General features: G+C 40.3%; 2 long non-coding RNA genes across 4 annotated transcripts in view; one reads left to right on the plus strand and one right to left on the minus strand.

The window, feature by feature from the left end:
• Nucleotides 1-19192, minus strand: part of LOC120546243 — a 125091-nt gene that overhangs the window by 28925 nt on the left and 76974 nt on the right. The window lies entirely within an intron of this gene.
• LOC120546242 overlaps nt 1-19192 on the plus strand; it is a 97825-nt gene that overhangs the window by 15800 nt on the left and 62833 nt on the right. The window contains exons 3-5 of one of the 3 annotated variants that reach the window (XR_005636840.1): nt 5743-5799; nt 8264-8376; nt 11125-11172. This is a non-coding gene — a long non-coding RNA (uncharacterized LOC120546242). Of the gene's footprint in view, nt 1-5742; nt 5800-8263; nt 9281-11124; nt 11173-19192 lie in introns of those variants that run through there. The other 2 variants (XR_005636841.1, XR_005636839.1) reach the window with 2 other exon arrangements.

Genomic DNA, 19192 nt, shown 5'->3' on the forward strand with positions numbered 1-19192 from the left:
AGATCTAGCGCGATGGCTGGCATACAAAGGGGAGGGTTGGCACATAAGCTATCCTTATATGCGGATGATCTTCTGTTATATGTGTCCGACCCTGGCACCTCCATTCCTGTAGTGCTGAATTTGATAAAAGATTTCGGTCTAATTTCAGGCTATAAATTAAATCTGAACAAAAGTGAATTAATGCCCATCAATGAGTCTGCTTTGGTTTATCCATTAGCATCCCTGCCCTTCAAAAATTCTTTACAGAGTTTTAGATATTTGGGCATAAATATGACAAAAAGCTTTTCAGATCTATTTGATCACAATTTTGTCCCATTGCTTAATCATCTGGCACAGGATTTTAATCGTTGGTCTCTCCTTCCTATATCCCTGATTGGTAGAGTTAATTGTATTAAGATGAGCGTGCTCCCTAAATTTTTATATTTATTTCAGTGCATTCCTATTTTTATTCCAAAGTCCTTTTTTGTTACACTTGATAGCTCTATTTCTAAGTTTCTCTGGAATAAAAAAACTCCTAAGCTCAGGAAAGGCAGTCTGCAGAAGACAAAACAATTGGATGGCCTGGCTCTTCCGAATTTTTTTATGTACTATTGGGCAGCGAATATACGCTCCACCCTTTACTGGTTCCATTCAAGCAACTCCATCAATTCCCCATCCTGGCTTCACATTGAGAACGCATCGTGTACGTCCTCCTCCTTGGCTGCTCTTCTATGCCTTCCATATACAATGTCCCTGATTAAATATTCAAATAATATAATTGTTAAAAAAATTCTTAAAATCTGGACCCAATTTTTGCGGCACTTTGGTCTTCATAATACCCCCTTGTTATCCCCAATACATTCTAACCCTTCGTTTCACCCCTCCACTTTGGATTGTGCATATACTTCCTGGAGAGATCTTGGATTGGTTTCTATTGCAGACCTTTATATTGATGGTGTTTTTGCCTCTTTTGTTCAGTTGACCTCCCAGTTTAATGTTCCCAAAAGCCATTTTTTCAGATATTTACAAATTCGAGACTTTATACGTAAAAAATGGTTAACTTTCCAAATGTCCCCCCTCCTTCAGATTTGGACACCATTCTGAGTGTGGATCCTTGTACTAAAGGGTCAATTTGTAAATTAGTGAATATAATTGTCAATTTGCAATTTTCCTCTGATAACCTACGCACTGTCTACGCACGTCTGGTCCCAAGACATCGGTACTGACATCAACGAGGAGACATGGAAAGCAGTCTTGAACAGGGTTTACTCCTCCTCTCTTTGTGCAAGTCATAGACTTATACAGTGCAAGGTGGTTCATAGAGCACACTGGTCCAAAACCAGATTAGCTCGCATTAACCCCTCTATTGACCCGGAGTGTGACCGGTGTCATTCTGGTTCAGCAACTTTAATTCACATGTTCTGGTCCTGCCCTGCCCTGTCTTCCTTTTGGAGGCAAATTTTTGACTCATTGTCAGCCATAACCTCTGCGGAAATACCACTTTGTCCCATTATTGGTTTATTTGGGGTCTTCCAGCCTGGCCATTCTTTGCCTTCTTATTTCTCAGACTTTGTAGCTTTTTTAACTCTTTTGGCTAGACGGTTAATTCTACTGAATTGGAAGAGCCCCCGCCCTCCATCTCACTCTCGCTGGGTTAGAGATGTTCTTTTTTTCATGAAACTAGAGAAAATTAGGTACTCTCTTCGTCGACCTAGCACTATTTTTGTCAAGCTTTGGCAACCCCTTCGTGAACATGTCCAAACTCTCCAGCTTGACCCTGCTCTCTGTATTTGATTTTGCACCCCATCCTCTGACCCCAAGCTCACCAATCACCACCAATCACCAATTTAAATGATACTACTTCTGTGCTGTCTGATCAATATATAATTGGGTTAACTTTATGTAGGATTGTATTGCACTCAATTGTTTTTTTGCTGTTGTTTTTTTTCTAGTGGGACCTTGGTGTATCTGTTTACTGTTATATTTTTTGTGTATCTATGTCTCCCACTGTTTTGTAACTGAAAATGTATAAATAAATCATAAAAAAAAAAAGGAATTGTTTGGGACAGCCCTACTCTTATTCTTAACTACTTATTGATGCACACATCACTCCAAATCTCAGACATGCATAGCAAGCAAACTGATTGGCTAATCCATTCCTGTGGGGGGTTGGAACACCCAAAAAAATAAATAAATAAATAAATAAAAAGTTACGCAAATTGTACAAATATGGCAGAGATTGTTGTCAACATTGATCACAGAGTTGTGATATTAGTTTAGACTGATCTGAGAAACTCATTTGATTGCAAAAGATCAAAGTCCTTACACAGGCCCCATGCCTCCACCTCTCACCCAGTCTGGCGAGTACTACAGTAGAAGTTTGCAGTTTACCAAAGTCCTCCCATACAAATGTGTCAACAAGGTATCTGTATTCTCACCACTTGTTGTTAATGAACCGACAGTTTGGCATCAGTTTCCTGGCGCAGCAGGCTGAGCTCCAGCCCAACAGCCTTTGGAGAGCGTTACTGCTGACCGCCAGCTGGATTAGAGGGTTAACCAATTAGCAGTAAGAGGATGGGTCAGAGTATTGAGTCAATCCCAATCTGTAGCCGAGACAGTTTAGAAATTGCTAATCCGGTACCAGGTCATAACCTCCAACACTACCAGGGCCACACAGGTCACGAGCAAGAGGAAAGTCAGAGGGCTTAAGCAAGAGCTTTGTTTTGGCAAGTTTATTATTCTAAATTTGTCTTCAGAGTGTTATTGTAGTTAATTAAACTTCACAATATAAAAAAAAAAAAGAAAAAAATCACATTTACAAAAAATAATGCTACCAATATGGAGGGGTGGGACTGCAAAACTCTATACTGCAATAGACAGAGCTGAAAAATGAGGATGAAAAAACTAATGATATGAATGTTTTTATTTAGCCATATTTCATTGAACTGAACTTCCAATGAAAGTAAAGAATGTATCTAATGACTTGCTTACATACATAAATCATATATAAAAAGACACAACCAAACTTACATTTTTCATTTTAAAGTATTGTCTCCCCTTTGAGGTGTAGGACATTATGCATAGAATAAATGAAAGAATGCTATTAACATTTGTTGTGTTCACCACATTCAAAGCATTTTTGACCATAGGGACCACATGGTAGCGGAGAAGTGCATAGATGAAAACACACACACACCCCACGCACAACAAATGCCACGTGCACATAGACAAAGGCGCTGGGGTTGTTAATCACAACAGGGATTAGTGAAAGCCATGTCAAGGTTTCCTTACATCGCCTGTTGTGTTTCCTTTTCTGTAACAAAGAACGGTGCCAGCACAGTTATAGTCAGAGTCTAGAAATATGCATTGTGCTGTAGCTCATTATGGTTTATTGCTACTGCGAAAGTATGGCTTTGATGAGGAAACACGTCGCTTGTTTTCTGTATATTAGCAAAACAACTGCAGGGTGTCGGGACCTGCTGTAGGTTCCATTTTGAGGAAATCTAATCCAGTCAGATAAGATTTACCAACAGGATGCAAAACTAATGTGATGGCAGCTTGAGCTCATTCTATACAGTATACTTTACGTCTCCTCTATTTAAGCTTGGCTTATCTGTAGAAAAGATCATTTTGATTATGGTTGCCTGCATGCAGGTTTGTCGTTTTTCCTCTCTCATTTTGGGAAAAAGGCTAAATCTCCATGGAGACCATGACAATGTTGACTTCAGGTTTAGAAAATCCACCTTTGTGTGATCAGTTCACTGGTCGATTCCCCCCAACTGGAGATATACAATATCTGAGCTACAGTATCTTAGAAATGAACATCCATTTGTACTTGCACTAATTTGATTGAAAAGGATGCTGTAGATTAGTGTGTTTATGCCGATTTATTTTCACTGCAGCAGATCTAACAATAAAAAGCATCTAAAGCTATGGCCTCAAAGCCATTTTAGTTCTAATTAAAATGCCCTTCATACTGTACTAGCAAATATCACTAATATGAGCAGATTCACTCATTCTCTGAAGCTCGTCCATTTGTTTTCAGTCCATATTTCCCAGCAGCTGTCAACCTCGTAGTCCCAGATGCTGCTTTTAGCTGTTAGAGTGTAAGTGTTGTTAGGAAACAGTGAAGATGACCGTTTTTGGTTGTAAGGCTTTTAGCCTAACACAGGCAGGCACATGGAAGGTGCAGAGACACTAAAACACGTCCTACTATTGGGACGACACATTTCAGCCATGCATGAAAGCTTACTTACTCTGTAGGTGTTTACATTAAATGTGTGAATATCGAATATTGGTTGGTTATTATTAGTAACACATTGGGCAAGGCTGTCCATATTTCTTCCGGTATTTCCATCAACATTTTCTAAGGCATTGGCATTGTATTTGTAAAAGACATTTTTGAATCTGTTCATACAGCTATGTTTCCAGACATGACAGGCAATAAAACGAAATAAACATTGGTTAAAAAAAAAAAACTTAGTCTCTTATCTTTTAATTCATACTCTCTATCTTTAGATTTGTCTTTTTTCAGTCATGTTGCTTTGCCAGCTGACTGAGGCCCAGAACTCGTCCGAGAAGAGAAATATAAATTCTGGGCTTATCAGTCAAATGGGATGTCAAAAGAGTTTCACCTCAGTGCATACAAAAAGGCCGATAAGACACAAACTATGAATTGAAAATGTATTATCTAAATAAAAGTAAGAATTCTCCAACCAGGGTGAAAAGAGTGAAGCAACTGGAGGATCTAAATGAAATATGATCAACAAAGAATTAAATCATGTTTAATCAAATACTCCCAAGGAGAGCAGAAGAAAGGGGTCTGTTTTACAATCTAAACCTCTAAATGTTTTAGTACTGTGTTTGAGGACAGAGTTGCATAAAAACAACTACAAATCATTAACCCAAAAGCTTATTCAAAATAGATTAGGCATGAGCTAAAGATCCCAAAGGGGATATACACAACTTATGGAACTCCAACACGGCAGCAAAGCTACAGAACGTTCTATAAATCCTGGTTCTATCGACGTCACGCTAAATGTGCCATCCAAATGCCTAAGCCCCCGGTTCTAATGGTACGCACTCGGCTGTCAGATTATGGCCCATTTACTCCCAGCAGGGTCTTCAATTACCAATGATTAAAACCACCGTTGGTGCTCTGTTTTAAGACAAACAGGATCTGTCTAGATTAAGAAGAGCCCAGAGAAAGATAGAGCAAGACGTTGAGGATCCAGGTGGATGTTACTGTTTACTTACTTTCAAGGAAGAGATGTTGTATAGGGTTTGTCTACAAAACACATTTATCTCCAGACCTGTGTTACATATAATTCTTAAATTTGATCTGACCAGAAAAACTGGTATAAAGTACATCACTGTGGTTTTAACAGATTCTGGATGACAGAGGAGTTCTATGTCTGTATCAGGCTTTAGCTATACAGATAAAACTTACATATCATGCAATAGTAAACATAACATCACCTTTGTCCCTTAATATGTGACTTTTAATATCAAGAAGGACGATCTGAGCCAGCTCAGAACAGTGCTACTAAGTAGCCTTAATCTCTGCAGATAGCCCAACAGAGGCAGATAGTGAGTGGTAAATGAAAAAAAAAAAAAACAGGACAGAGATACTCTATTAGAGAAGAGGACACCATTCTGATTTAATTTGTCATCCAGAGAAAACACAGAGCCACCATCATCCCAGGGGCCTGCTTCCACTGTGTTTGTATGTGTGTAACTCTCACTTTCTGTCTCCCTCTGTAGCCATCTCCATTACTTCAAGATACACAGAGGCACACAAAGCAAGTCTAATGCTTTAAGGTAATTCTTTTTACACTATTCATGGAGCACAGAATTACACAGAATTAAAACATGTTGACAAAATGAACTGCTGACTTTTCACAAAGCACCTTTCTCTGCTGTTCTTGAATTACTATTATTGCCATTTAGAATTTTTTTGGTACACTGCCGATTTTGCAGGTTTTCCCACTTACTTAGTCTGTAATTTAAATCTAAAACAAAAATCCAGACAATCACATTGTATGATTTTTAAATAATTAATTAGCATTTTATTGCATGACATAAGTATTTGATCACCTACCAACCAGTAAGAATTCCGGCTCTCACAGACCTGTTAGTTGTAGTAGTAGTCCAATATGCAATATATGTACTGTAATAAATCCAAAAATGACACCAATGCCTCATCAGATATTAAGGAAACATGTTAAGCTGAAATACTATCTTTTCTGACAACAATGCAAATGTCAGTATTTTTTCTTTTTGAAATTTACATTCTGTGACAGAATTTCTGTTTGTGTTTTGGCCTGTGTTATCAAGCAGTTGTTATCAACTGCCCAGTTTGACAGCCAGGCCGGGTTGCTAGGTATACCTGGAAAAACGTAAACCCAGCGTGCTACAGCTATAACGTTGTTACAGCCATGAAAGCAGCAAACAAACGAACGGGATCAAGGGAGATAGATTCTACCCGACCTAAAAAAAACAACAACAACAAAAACCGGCATGTTTCTAACAGTTGCGTGACCAGAGACGTAACAAACCCCTGGTAAATATTGGAGATGTATTTGAAAGATGGAGACAGCTTAGAGTCCAAAAGGACGCAGAGTTGTCTTATTTCCTCCTGAACAGGTAAGCATTAGCTTCAGGCTAATTTATCACAGCTACTAGGGACGGGCATTTTAGGTAATTTCAACATTTGTGTACTCACATTGAATTATATAGCTAGAGTACCCGAGTTGGTTACTCGCAAAAACAATTGAGACATAGCCAGTAAAGTGATCGGCTGGTCCTGGCTAGTCCTGGCTAACGCCGCCATGCTAACTGCTAACGTTACTGGAGGACCAGGCAAGCAGCCCATGGCTGTTTACAAAGTGTAGTTCAGCAGCCGGAACAGACAATGGTGAGTTATTTTAAGCCACGAGAGGGGGGCTGTAAATCGGAAAGAGAGGACTGTGAGATTGCAGTGTGTTTAGCGATTGTTGCCGCAATTATAAGCCAATGAAGTGTGTTTAGTAGGCAAGGTCTCTCTTGTTAAGAGAGTTATGTTGGTAAAAAAAAGGAGTTAATTTTGTATAACAGTAAAATAATATTTTTTTTATCTTATTGTGTAAAGCTGAAAATCTTTTGCTGTGCAAAACTGTTTTATTAATCGAGCAACAGAAAAATAATCGTTATATTAATCGTCCAATTAGTCGTTAGATTAGTCGACTAATCGATAAAATAATCGCCCGATTAATCCTTTAATAAATAATCGTTTACCCCCAGCCCTAATTTGGTTGTAGTTGTGGGTGGGAATCTGGCAAGGGACTACCAACTTCTACTTATCACAGCACCTGCACAGCAGTGTTACTAGATGTCAGAGGTAGTACATGTCTGTCTACAGCTCTCCCCAGACAAACACACTTTGCAGGGACTACTTATTTGTTTTTGTACAGACTGCCTAGTACACACTGACAAATGAACACAAACATATATACCAGAGCTCTAAAGCTCTCATAGAGGTGCATCTCCCAATCAATTCTTTCAATCCAAAATGGATTAACAGGATTTTGTAATGAATCCATTTATAATTCATGAGAATGGTGGAGTCTCCCTCCCCACCATTCTCATCTTTCTCAGCCTGCTGTGTGTCATGCAGGCAGAGATTGGCGACATTGAAGACAGCACATGACCCCCCCCTCCTCCCTCCATCAGCTCATGTACGACTGAGATGAACAAATAAATGGAGGTAGAGTTGGACAGAGACCTAGCTACCTGCCCCTCTCCCCTCCCCCAACTGGAGATAATCAACCTTCTTTGGCTTCTCTTGATCTCTGTTGTCACTCGGTCCAGCAGAGAGAGTGCTGTGCACAGGCGCTCAACCCTTCATGCATTTGCATTAACACAAACTCACCCTTACTGTACCTTTCATGTCGGTCATGTACTGTAGGAATTGTGCATTTGCTTTGGTCTTTCCCATGAAAACATGAAACATACATACAGAAGGTGCTGTCAACTGAATGCGAGGTGGTGACGCTTCACCTCAGTAGAGAGGTGGCACATACAGTATGTGCCTTTAGTTTCGTATATCACACACACACACACACACACACACACACACACACACACACACACAGAAACAGATGTAGCACCAGCTTTCTGTTTATCTGTGTGTGACTCTGTAGGGGAGGATTTAGGTGGGCACGAATGATCATGTCCATGGAAGCACTGAAGAGAAAAATAGGAACACACTCACAATTCTTACCCATCCCCATCTTTTCTGAAATAGGTCTACCAAGCCTGGCTGCCTGAGTAAAGCTCCTTTTAGTCCGTGCTGTAACTTCTACCCATCTGCAAGTGACCCAGTTGCCCCAGAGCACCCCCTACAGATGTGATGTAAAGGTTGGTTCTCTACCTCAGCAGGCTGTGGAAGTACTCCTATCCCTAAATATTGCCAGGCAAATGATCTGTAATTTGAATTGTAAATAAGATGTCTATCCCCTTCAAATGAAGATAAATGATGTAGGCATTAAGGTGAAATCTGTACCATAAATCAACTTTAAACAGTGTTTGCTCCTTCTTGGTATTTGTGCGCCCGTTTGTACTTCTGTGGGAGTATCACAGTGTGCCAGGGGTTACACACTCACCCCACCCCCGCCTGTCATGGCATGTGATGTTTTTCTAATTACTCTGAAAAATGACGGAGTGCATCTCCATCCGAGTGTGACTACGCCACCACCGGCTGCCGAGACATACATCACTCTAATTGGCTCAAATAGCTCTAATATATGCCACCATGTTGCCTTCATGGATCAGCAGCGTCGCCTTTTGAAAATCAATACAGGAACAGCATAATGGGACACAAGAGTGTTACGTTCAATAAGCAGCCCAATGACTTTGGCATTTCAGTGTTAATCCTTTTGCTATCCAGAAGTAGTGAGAGCGGTAATTTGCGGTAATTGGAGGAACATTAAGGCCTGAGATTGAGACAGGAAGGGCTGAAATATGTCAGGATGTGTTTTGTCAGTGGTATGAGTGCATGTGTCCAGTGGAATATTTTTTTAATTATAGGTATACTGATGCCTGGAAATATGACAGAACAGAGAGTGGGAGGTTGATGCTGCAGGGCACTGATGCTTAATCATTGACATTTGGCACAATTTTCCAATGTGTGGGTGATATGGTGACCTGTAATCTCTGGTTTTGTTGTGCATATTTTGCTGCACTAGTTTTGCATAGGTCATATAACAGTGATTGGTGTTACACTGCAAAAGAAAATTTCACCTGTAAAAAACAATATTTCAAAGCCAAACCAATAAAATATGAAAAACACTGAGCTGTTGATTAACTATGGGGAAAATGTCAGCACTTTCAAAAATGTTAATTAGAATTTTCCCTGAATAGTAAAATAAAGTATATGATTTGCAGTACCTACTTACTTACTGCCCATTATGCCTGTTGGCATGTAGGGCAGCAACAAAGGATTTCCACTCTTGTCTGTTTTGGGCCTTTTTGCAGTAAAGGGAATTTATTATTGAAATTAATATTTAACATGCCAATGAATTTAAAAATATAAAAAAAAAACATTTATTAAAGTTTGTCAGCTGTTGTTGTGGCAAAGTGTTGCAAACAGCACTGCAGAAATAGTAATACAGCCCATTTTTATGTTTTATAATAAACTGACAATTGTGATCATCCCACAGACGTGCAGGTGTTTCATCTACACCTGAATGATATCTTCAATGGGACATCAAAGTCATAATCTAATAATAGATAGTAACAGCCCTGAAAGGTTGCAGAAATAAACATAAAAATCCCAGTGATCCTCCGTGATTCAATCCCTTTTATGTCCAGTCAGTTTGTTTTATTGTGCTGGAGAGTAAAAACAGACTGAGCTCTGCTACTCGGCGTAACTTTCCCATTCCCGTTCAATTCAGTTAACATTTTAAGAAGACATACCACTGTTCAATACAAGGCCACAGATCACATTATACAGCACATCTCTATGCCTCATCAAAGCCAGCATGACACGCTATGCTTTACCATCCAAACTATGCACATAAACACTAAACATGCTTCTTGCTATAACTTTTAGTGGACCGTGGTTGCACGTTTCAAACCTGGAGCTGATGGGTGGGTGGGATAAACTGGATTGCAATCAGGCATACAATTGATACAGTGTGTTATTAAACTGTCCTAAAAACCTTCAGTCTACATTTTCTCTTTTGAATCCAGTATGACAGACTGACTCAGGGGGAGATGATCTACCGCATTCCCAGCAGAATGTCCTTGATAAAGCACCACTGGAGGTCTCCTCTTCATTCCTTGAACTGATGTGTTCTCTATCTATATAGTTTATCTCAGATTAAAGGACAGAGAGAAAATAAAAAACCATATCGCCCACAGGAGACATAGATCACTGTCGCCATGGTGGAAATGGAAGGTGGCCTTGCAGCGGGAACATTTAGCCAGAAAATATTCTCCCTTCCTCTTTCTCTCCATCTCTCCAGTTCTCTCTCTTTCTGTCTCCCCCTCTCTTATCCAGATGTCCCTTGATAAAGCAGCTGTACAGGAGATTTCAGCCTTGTGTCATTGGTCTTCATTTGGAGCCATGAAATGGTTCGAGGAATGATAAACATGGGTTCTCAGAAGCCATGTACCATTGTGGTGCAAAAACCTTTACCGCACTGGGATTCTGACCGTGCCTAAAAAATAAACCCCGGCTTTGGGTTTTTGCTACCTTATCACACTATTCCAGCTGTTGGTGCTCACAGAGGCTCAACTGCCTTACTCTGTGTGTCTCTCTGTGTCTGTGTGTGTGTCTTTCTGTGTGTGTGTGTGTGTGTGTGTGTGTGTGTGTGTGTGTGTGTGTGTGTGTGTGTGTGTGTGTGTGTGTGTGTGTGTGTGTGTGTGTGTGTGAGAAAGAAGGAGAATGGAAAAGACAAAAAGAATGACTCTGAAACTCAGCTACTATTTAACACTGCTCTTTGCTTGTCAACATTTTATGCCATTTTACATTTACATGTTTTTCTGGAATTATCTGTATGGTCGCCATTACAAAAATTTAAATTTTGTGTCCTAATGTATTTTTTATAATACTGCACTGTCTGACGAATACTGCTCAGTTACTATTATTCTTTTTTTGTGAAGGAAAGAGAATTATTGCAAGTGTAGCATGTGTCTCAGTAGCGGAGGACCCAGGTGACAGAAGGAAGCATGCAGTCTGTCTCATGCCTGTCCGACTTTTGTGTCCCCTGCCCTAAGCTTCCCATCTATTCCTGGATCCAAGCATAAACACGGCTGGGCTGTGTGTGCGGCACACTGGTTGTAAACCGTGGGGAAAGGAGAATGTTGATTGATCCAAGAAGTGCCCAAGCGAAGTGACATAGTAATGGTCAATGCTAAAGTATAGTAGCCTGCATGCCTGTGGATATATTCCATGATAGTGCATTTCATCTCCAACCTGTACTAAAGCACAAAACATACAGTGCCTGCATGCATCCAATTATAAAGATTTTACACCACTTCTTTTAGTTATAACAAAAATACATCTACACGCAACACGTCAGTGCATAAAATGAATATACTCCTGTGTCTGCCATGAAAATAAATACACAAAAATAAAACAAGTCACAAAGACTGTGGGCTACATATTGGATGTTGCCCCAGCTGGCCACGACTTGATTTAATACTTTGAGTCAGGAACAGCACAGAGCTGATGACTGCTCAGTGGTGTGTGGGAGACCCATTCAGGCACACTTAATAGAATGCCTGTTATGGTAGCCATGTGACATTTTGGAACAAACCAGGACCCAAGGGAGAACAAATGGCAGGAGACATCTAAACATGTACATACAAAGCCTGGGAGAGATTAGGACTGACTCAAGAAACAAACACACAGACAGACACACACACCAAATTCAACAATTCATGCATGGATTATGCAAATGTTGCTTCACTACTACCACCATCATCACCACAGTCTAGTCATTTTGATGCATGTACTGCTAGTCATTTTAATTTTTTGCTTAGTAAAGAACTTTAATCTCCATCCCAAAGGGAAAAGTAAGTCACTACTGACAGTTAATGTCATCTCCCACAGAAACTAAACACAGTCTGTCTGACTGTATATTTGCCCCCAATCCCTGTTCTTTATTTAGTATCTCTGTTGTTAAAGGGGTGATAGAATGATTATATAGGGTATTTCACACTGTTCCTTATGGTCTCCCAATGGGGTATGTAACATTGGTTGGGCTGAAAATGGCCTGGTTGCTATTTTATTGCCCCTTATGCATCCCTGTGTTTTGGCCCTATTTGTAACAAGAGCTTTTCTTCCAAATATGGTATGGTCATGAATATTTAGATGAGCTGCGCACTGATTGGTTGAGCGAATTGCCATACGCACACATTAGAGACACGCGCTGATTGGTTGAGCGAATCCCCCATACACACACATTAGAGACACGCACTGATTGGTTGAGCGAATCCCCAATACACACACATTAGAGACGCGACAGAATCTCATATTCCAAACACTGCAATGTTTCATTACCAAATTCACTTTTGAGACTTTTTTATGCGAGAAATCAACTATATAAAGCTCAAATATGGGCCGTTTTACGAAAATGTATGGCTAATTGCAAATTTGGTAAGACGTGTCGGACTTTAGGAGCTCCACACAGTCTGACGAGAAAGCAGCAGCCTGCTGGGCTCCATACCCAGGGCAAAGTCACCCTTTGTGGATTACTCCACTACGGGGCTCCGCGGCCGGCTGCCGGCATAACTATCATATATTTACGGTTTGAATTTCGTCACGCCACTTATGTCACAGCTACCCCAAGGTCTTACAAAGCTAACGTTGTGTCCGTTTTCAATGTAAGGCATTTTTATGAACGTCAGGCGTTTTTTTAGGAGGAGCAGCTAGCTAGCTATATGTCCCATTCAATACAATGGGATCGCTGCTAGATAGCTACACTTTCAGCATAACTATAGTAGCTATATTTACAGTTTGAATTTAGTCACGGCACTTATATCACAGCTATCCCAAGGTCTTACAAAGCTAACAATGGTGTCAGATTTCAATTTTATAATTTTGTGAATTTCAGAGGAATTCTAAGAGGAGGCTAGCTAGCTCTCATTGATAGAGCTAGCTCCATCCAGCCGCAGGCTTTATCAATGAGACTCGCGGACAAGAGGCGTTTATTTCACCAATCGTTGTTTAAATAACTCAACACATTATAATTACACACATTATAAGATTAACTGGAACCTGTGGTAAGAGATTGCTGGCATAACAAGCTCGCTGACCGCGCACTCGCTCACACACACACACACACCGGCCATTTAGCTAGCAGGAAGAGGGGAGCTGCAGGTCCTGGAGCTCTGTCAGAGCAGCGGCGTTTGGTACTTCCATTAGCCCCAAAAACTGTGACTTTGCGCGGGTATGGAGTGCTGTGGGCTGCCAGCCGTGATGGAGCACTATCTACCTCATAGTAGGCTGGGGTCTGTGAAGGAAGGCAGGCTGGGCAGCAAGGCAGCTACACAGGCAGCACCGGCCGCTGAACTCTGACACACAGTCTTACCAAATTTGCAATTAGCCATCAATTTTCGTAAAACGGCCCATATTTGACCTCTACATAGTTGATTTCTCGCATAGAAAAGTCTCAGAAGTGAATTTAATGGTAAAATAGCAGATGAACAATGTATAAAATTTCTAAGATCTGCCCGACCTAGAGTCAGAAGACTAACTGATCTCAGGTCAGTTGTGTAGCCTATGCAAATTTTGGGGCGTGACAAAGAGAGAGACGAGAGCCAAATGAGGAGGAGCCGCCGAGTTGACGTCAACTAGGCGGCTCGTTGAGATTTGCCCGTTTTCAGAGGCAGTTTCAAATTGTGAGATTTGCAGAGGAAAGAGGTGTCATTGGGATTTTGAGGCTCTATGTATGTCCTAGTTACCCACTAAACTGTCATTATTCAACTATGACAAGGTAAAATCGGTTTTGCATTCTATCACCCCTTTAAAACAATTTTTTTATGCTGCATGTAATAATCGAATTGCCTTGACTTTTATAAGATCCACTTGCTGGAGCACTGAAACCATTCCCTAACTTTTTAATAATTATTACAGCCCAATATGATAACATTTTCAATTAGGTCAATGTGAATCTATGCCACCTTGACAGTTCGGTGGCTACCGATTCCTTAGAGTTAATCTACGCTCCTGATTGCACATTCTGCTTTTTAATTACTGAGATATTGTCAATACACTCATGGCCACTCATGCCAAAATCCTGAAGAAAGTTGATCAATTGAAACTAAAAAAAAAAAAAAAGCTTGCTAAAATCGCATTGACCAACATATTATAGATAAATAGATATAAATAGAAGAGGGCAATAAAACTGGCAACAGCGACCAAGGGATCTAACAAAGAATAAAACAAACAAAACAACTGCAGACAGGAAAAACTTTTTTTTTAGGATGCCCTAAAAATTATTTTATTTACCTCCAACAAGGTCTTGGCTATTAAGTAGAAGCTTAATTACCTCAATGGCAGACCCCAACTGACCCTTGAAGCAATATTTCCTGCTCTTAAAGACTCATCAATCAGACATCAGCTCTGCTGAACATTGAACTGATAACATTACCGACATCACATAACCCATCCTGTTCGCTTCATACTGTCTCAGCCCATTTCCTAAATGAGGTAATTCAGCACGAGAGTGCATTTATTTTACCCATAATTAACTTTTCTCTCTCGAGCGGCTGCCTTGTTCAGCCTCTCCTCAAACCGCCCCCTCCCCAGAGTCCATAATTATTTAGAACTTTAAGCTTACTAGAAAAGAATTATCCAATTGTGTAGAACAACAGCCATACATGTTTTGGGGATGAAATTTAATTTATTGCATGAATTCTAGCTTCCAAAATGTACAAGTCCTACCATCATTCGGAATAAAATGTCTCTTTGTATGGACTTTCCTTGTGGATGGAATACCTTGGTATTAAGTAAATGTGTGTTTATACATGCTAAGATGTGCATTCCAATTTTAAGTTCTTGCATGTTTTGTATGTGCATGCAATGGGCACGTATGTACGAGGGAGCACATTCCCAGCGAGAACATGGTGAAAGCGGTTAATTGGTGGTGACAAATCAAATGATGAAACGTGAACTACAGCTTTGTGTGCATGTCTGGGAATGTCCCAACACACAAACAAGTAAACAAACGCAGACCAACAGCACACATAAAGGGCAAAAGAGGGAACAAACTGCATGGAGCTCTTTGGGCTGCGTAATGAGTTGGCAGACGATACCAAGGCTTCTGTTAGTGGATTGAAGGACTAATCGACTGGGTACCTATACAATGTCCTAAAATTCTCCATCTGAACTGCAGCCAGTGAAAACAAGGTCACCTTCTTTTTTTTTTTTTTCACCTGCACAAACTTTCTAAATGATCTCGCTGTGTTTATTTAGCTGCCAGATAGGAATGGAGAGCTCTTTACAGGGCCACACACTGTTTTAATTCCAAATGGACAACCAAGCCACTGATGGTTTTAAAAGGACTGCAATCTGAAACATGAAACACAACAAAACAGCAGCTCACTCACATAAACTGGAGGTTAATTGGGGGCAGAGATGTTCACTAACTCCTAAAATCCTTGTACACTTTGGTCCTTACACCTTATACATTGGGACAGACATTTGTTGTGCTTGCATTTGGTTGAATAAAAGAGGAAGACAGCTTAATAGTTTACTATAGAAACATTTAAAGGGGTGATAGAATGATTATATAGGGTATTTCACACTGTTCCTTATGGTCTCCTAATGGGGTATGTAACATTGGTTGGGCTGAAAATGGCCTGGTTGATATTTTACTGGCCCTTATGCATCCCTGTGTTTTGGCCCTATTTGTAACAAGAGCTTTTCTTCCAAATATGGTATGGTCATGAATATTTAGATGAGCTGCGCGCTGATTGGTTGAGCGACTTGCCATACGCAGACATTAGAGACGCGTGCTGATTGGTTGAGCGAATCCCCAATACACATACATTAGAGAAGCGACAGAATCTCATATTCCAGACACTGCAATGTTTCATTACCAAATTCACTTCTGAGACTTTTTTAAGCGAGAAATCAACTATATAAAGCTGAAATATGGGCCGTTTTACAAACATTTATGGCTAATTGCAAATTTGGTAAGACGTGTCGGACTTTAGGAGCTCCACACAGTCTGACGAGAAAGCGGCAGCCTGCTGGGCTCCATACCCAGCGCAAAGTCACCCTTTGTGGATACTGCACTACGGGGCTCCACGGCCAGCTGCCGGCATAACTAATATATTTACGGTTTGAATTTCGTCACGCCACTTATATAACATCATTCCCCAATGTCTTATAAAGCTAACCGTTGTGTCCGATTTGATTTTAAGGCATTTTTACGGACGCGAGGAGTCTTTGTAGGACGAGCAGCTGCTTGCTATATGTCCCATTCATTACAATGGGGAAATACCGCGCAGCTAGCTAGCTACACGCCATAACCTAAATTATATTTAGAGTTTGAATTTGTCACGCCACTTATACAACATCATTACCCAATGTCTTATAAAGCTAACCGTTGTGTCCGATTTGATTTTTAAGGCATTTTTATGAACGGGTATGTCGTAGGAAAGCAGCTGCTTGCTATATGTCCCATTCATTACAATAATGGGAAATACCCGCGCTACGCTAGCTACACTTTTGCCATAACTAAATTATATTTACAGTTTGAATTTCGTCACGCCACTTATACAACATCATTCCCCAATGTCTTATAAAGCTAACCGTTTGTCGCGTCTTTGTAGGTGGAGCAGCTGCTTGCTATATGTCCCATTCATTACAATGAGGAAATATCGCAGCTTGCTCACTTTAGCATAACTTAAGTATATTTACAGTTTGAATTTCGTCACGGCATGAATATTATAGGTTCCTCAAGGTCTTACAAAGCTTAGCTAACACTTGTCCGATTTCGGATTTCAATTGAATGTATTTTTGTGAATGTCAGAGTTAGGAGGAGGCTAGCTAGCTCTCATTGATGGACTCCATCTCACCTCTGGGCTGCGGTAAAAGATTGCGGGCGTAACAAGCTCGCTGACACTGCGGTCAGGGCGGCGATGTAGCAACCCAGGCAGCACCAACACCGGCACTAAACTCCGACACACAGTCGGAGAAAATTTGCAAATAGCCATCCATTTTCGTAAAGCGGCCCATATTTGAGCTTTATATAGTTGATTTCTCGCATAAAAAAGTTTCAGAAGTGAATTTTGTAATGGAATAACAGAGATCTGCGTGACCTAGCTAGATTCAGAAAACTACCTGATCTCAGGTCAGTTGTGTAGCCTATGTAAATGTTGGGGCGTGACCGTTCTCTTAGTACACCCATGGGCTGACAAAGGTTCCGGTTTTTGGGAGGTTGACGTCAACTTCCAGCTTTGTTGGGATTCGCCCGTTTTCAGCGGCAGTTTCAAAATATGACATTTTCATAGTAAAGGGGTGTCAATGGGATTTTGAGCTTCTATGTATGTCCTATTTACCCACTGAACTGTCGTTATTCAACTATGACAGGGTAAAATCGGTTTTGCATTCTATCACCCCTTTAACATTGATTTAAGAAATGCAGGTGTCAAATATTCAATTCAAAAATCTTGTTGACACAGCTTCACAAATTCTGAACTGCAAATAGAAGATTTCGACCTCAACTGCCTTCAAACTCCACAGTGAATCAGGCTGGAATGTAAATGGACTGTCTCGCTCCCCTCTAAACACAGAGTAGGCAAAGAAACAGAAAGGACACAGTAACAACAATGAAACATTCTGGCTTGTGGTCAAGTTTTACTAACTGTCCACAACAAGAAAAGTTTTATAAACAAAGAATCCATGTTGTATATTAGCCAACAGATTGCATTACATCAGGACAGTATCACCAGTCCATTTTTGGTGAGGTTATAAGCCACAGTTTCATGTAGCGGAGCTACTGTATAGATATTTTCCCTGGTTATTGTTTGGCTCCTGCCCAGCCTCCAACATAAAGTTATGCTCTGCTGTAGATCCTTTAAATAATTACAGTATTGTTGACAGTTGTGTCTTCAGATTTATTTCAGCTGAAACTTTCAACCTTAACATCAGTCTTGTCTTCAAACAAGCCTATGATCCTGGTAGTTTGTACACACCAGTAATCTTTAGCAGATATGCATTTGTGGGAAAGCAGCACTAAAAGCTTTGGACAAGGAGAGGTCAGGAGAAGGGGTTATCTGGGTAATGTTTTTAGGAAGTGAGAGGAGGGGCTGGCCCACAGCCCTGACCCCAAACAACTCCACCGCAGCGCAAAGCAAGCAAACAACGTCAAACAAGTCGCTCTGAGTCTCAGCAGAGCCGCTTACAGTTCAAAGTTCTGCAGCAACTTTCAGCTTCTGGGAAGAAATTGAAATGTTTTTGAACATGTAATACATTTTTTTTTTTAATAAAACATGGTAGAAAATCAGAGCGGCTGCCTGAAAGCCATGATCCACACATGAAGACAAACACTTGATGACAGGTGAGCTTCAAGCTTAATGAAAAAATAACTACAGTACCTCAAAAACAAACCCTTATAGACCGTCTTCAAGGAAATGCAATCATTAAAGTGACAGCACACAGAAATAGTGGATAAAAGAATGGGAGGACAGAGAGTGTGAATATTCTCTTTATTTTTATCTCTTATTTAGGGATTTGAAAAGGCGAATCAATGAGGAAAAATAAGCAATGACTTCTTAACTCAAGCTCTCAATGCAGCGAATCGCATAACCGCTGACCTTGGTTCAGATCAGGATAAGCATTTAAAGAACTAGAACCCTGCTCATACTGTCAACAGAAGTTATATAAATCACCATCAGGTTGTCATAATGAATCAAAATACGGGCTGCCTGTTTAGTGGCAAGAAACCAAACTGAGTTTGTTTTTGCATTCAGAAGTAGAGTTCAGTGTCATTTCATGCACTCAAAAGACAAAAAGATATTTAAATCACGACTACCTCTAGAAAGCCCTGCAAGTCCCATTGTGTGTGGTCTTGGGGATTTATGATTAGGAGTTTATTTATTGCCCTAACAAAATAATGCGAGTTTCAAGACCCTCAGGGCCCCATGAGACCCATTCAAATTATATTTTCAAATTTATAAAAAAAAAAAATAAAAAAAAATAAAAAAAGGGTTATAA

This window comes from Perca fluviatilis, chromosome 18 (assembly GCF_010015445.1).
Source record: "Perca fluviatilis chromosome 18, GENO_Pfluv_1.0, whole genome shotgun sequence".
In the NCBI taxonomy this organism is placed as follows: Eukaryota; Metazoa; Chordata; class Actinopteri; order Perciformes; family Percidae; genus Perca; species Perca fluviatilis.